This window comes from Acinonyx jubatus, chromosome B4 (genome assembly GCF_027475565.1).
Source record: "Acinonyx jubatus isolate Ajub_Pintada_27869175 chromosome B4, VMU_Ajub_asm_v1.0, whole genome shotgun sequence".
Taxonomy (NCBI): Eukaryota; Metazoa; Chordata; class Mammalia; order Carnivora; family Felidae; genus Acinonyx; species Acinonyx jubatus.
Genome location: NC_069387.1, coordinates 2361948 through 2364946, shown reverse-complemented (window position 1 = coordinate 2364946; position 2999 = coordinate 2361948). Strand labels below are relative to the sequence as shown.

Genomic DNA, 2999 nt, shown 5'->3' with positions numbered 1-2999 from the left:
CTCTCCTGGGAATTAACAGAGGTAACATGAACATGGTGATCGTTGCTTCACAGAAGATGAGGTCATCTGCACAACTAACATATTAAGAGAAGGGAGCTGGGCTTTGGTGAATGAACCTTATTATGTAGGAGGTGATATAATCCAACCCGTGTCACATAAAAAACAAAAATATAATATTATAGATAAAATAACATTAAAAGTTTTTAGGGAGATCTGACTTGAAGGGACAAATCTCTGGCTGTGAAAACTAGCAAGGATATGATTGTAAGGAAGAAAATTGTTCTCCATTTGTGACCTGTTCTTCATCTTCAGGGACTTCTCGGAATTATTTCTGATGATCGGGACGCTTTCACAGGGCTACATGACGAGTGGGGCTTAGCACCTTGATTGCATTTCCTCTATTTCCGGACGAAGACAGTGATTTTCATGATTTGAAATAAGTAGATATTTTATTTCCTTGAAATGAACATAATCTCCCCAAAGCTCTGAACTTGGAGCTCAGAATTCTGATCATGCCCTAGAGTCTCACATGTTTGGTCAAATAATGTAGATGCAGCCATTTGTGTGTGGGGATGGGTGTGCGTGTGTGTGTGTGCAGTGTGTATATGAGGGTGTTTTGGGGGGCCATTCTCTGACTCTGCACCCCATTTGCTTATACTGTTACAAGAAAAAGAAACATACATTCATTACTCTCCTTATTTATTTGATTCACCCATGTATAGCGCCCCCTCTGGTCGTTGTCTGCCTGGTTGTTGAACGACTTGGCTACCGTTAGATTCCCCAACAGCAAGAAGTGAGCTCAGAAGAAATGCAGCCTCTTCGAGGCCGGTGCGCCCCCTCATCTCCGGTCCCCCCCTGGGCGCTCAACACGTAAGCCTCAAGTGAGCAAGTAATATGTGTAGCACATTCCTCTTTCGAGAATTTTTACAAACTTGACATCATGAAGGCCAAGATAATATGTAACATCGCAGAGGCGTTCTGACAAAGTATTGTTATTTATACGTTATTTTAGGGAAGGCAAGGATATTGAAAACAGTCATGTTAGACCTGTTTTGGTGTGGCTCGTTTTGCAGAAAAAATTTGAATTTCCTGGCATCTCTGTTTTAACACATCCCGAGAAAAGACCCATGATCACCAGAATCCAAATGGAACACAACATGACACGTGTACGTCAGGATCCACAAATTCACAGTACTCATCAGAGGCATTTACTATGAGTGTACATTTCTTTTCTGCCCGGATTCAATGCCACAAAATAAAGAATCCCATCAACTCAAAACAGGCTGTCTTAAAGTAAAAATTAAGAAAGGCAATTACTGAAAGCAAAGCCCCCATCTAGCATAAATAAATGCAATGATGTAGTTAATTAAATTGTGAGTTTTATCTCTCAAGGGTAATCTGGGCTTATGATTTTAGAGAGTCCTTCCTTGACTCTTTGTGATGTCGTAGGACGAATGGGGATCACGTGGGGGTGTGCATGGCCACCGTGTCCTCCTGAGGGTGTGAACTCCAGGAAACCTGGGCTTGAGTCTCAGCTCTAAGATGAGTAGCTTCATAAACTTGGTTGTTTAACGCTCTACTCCTTGGGTTATTCATGTGGGAAGGGAGTGTAGCAGTTAGGTCTTAGAATCTGAGACATGCAGAGGGGCTTCCTGAACTCAGCACACCCAGTGATGACCCCTGTCTCTACTCCACGCTGATCTTTACCTGGAGTGGATGGTAGCCCAGCCGGGGGGCTGTCTATCCTTCCTGAAACTCCTGGTTGTTTCACTAAAAAATAGGAGTAGAATTTAGGATGTGGAAGAATGTGAGTTGAATGGTCATATACATAATATCACAGGCTTAGGAGATAGCAACAAGCACTTCAGCTTCATTTATTCCAAGCCCTGTGTTTACATAGGGGTGTATTGCCTGTATCTTTAAAAAAATTTTTTTTAACATTTATGTATTTTTGAGAGAGAGAGAGACAGACTACAAATGGGGGAGGGGCAGAGAGAGAGGGAGACACAGAATGTGAAGCAGGTTCCAGGCTCTGAGCTGTCAGCACAGAGCCCGACATGGGGCTCGAACTCACAGACCGCAAGATCATGACCTGAGCCGAAGTCGGACGTTTAACTGACTGAGCCACCCAGGCACCCTGACTCTATCTTTAATTAACAGCTATTAAATGACATTGACTTAAAACAAATGAAAACTTTCAAAAATTTTAGGAACCAATTGCCTGTCTGTTGCAGTGTTTTCAGTCCCTTCTGACTCAGCAGAAATGGGCCGCACACAATGGTCCATGGTTGTTTAGATTCTTACTGAAATTAAACAGAAAAAAAACCAAAAAAAGCACCAGGTTATGGTCTAATCAGTATTTTGTATCCTGTTTAATTATACCGTCCAAGGGCATTTAACGTGCTGTCCTCTCTTACTTATAAAGCAAATATGTACAGATTAGATTCTTTATATATATTTTTTCAGTTAATGGAAATGTCAGAAGGACCCCAACCATGAATGAAATTTCTCCCACTTCCCGTAGAGAATTTCACTCACGGTTCTGAAATGGATTCTTCTCAGAAGACCTCCTTTTTATTCCTTTGACCTTTCAGATCACCCACTACTGTCCTTTTAATTTATAATTCTCCAAGCCACTGTTATCCTTCTTCTTTCTTTCCCTTACCAGCCTCTGGCATTCCTGCTCTGCAAAGTGCATCTGTAAGATGAATGTCTCGTGGTGGCCCGTAGAAGAAACATTTTGAGTCGGACCGCCATCGTCCTGTTTTTGATGACCTCCCCTCCTTAGGTGATAAGGAATGACACGTTTTCACGTCACCGGGCAATTCGCACATTTAACACTGGATTTTAAAAGTCCCAATGGCACGTTGGCTACAGCCATCATGCATCTGTGCTTAATGAGAATAATTAATCTCTGTGTTGAAGTGAACTTTTACAGGAAGTCAGGGAAAGTGCGCAGGGAGCAGGTCAGTGTGGAACAGCTGAGCGAGGAGCCTTGT

At 42.4% G+C, this 2999-nt stretch overlaps 1 long non-coding RNA gene across 1 annotated transcript; it reads left to right on the top strand.

Annotated features, from left to right (window-relative positions):
• The first annotated feature begins 579 nt into the window (after window positions 1-579).
• LOC128311032 (uncharacterized) lies at window positions 580-2750 on the top strand. Its single transcript, XR_008288950.1, has 2 exons — window positions 580-881; window positions 2669-2750. It is a non-coding gene; the product is annotated as an uncharacterized LOC128311032 (long non-coding RNA).
• The last annotated feature ends 249 nt before the right edge of the window (window positions 2751-2999 follow it).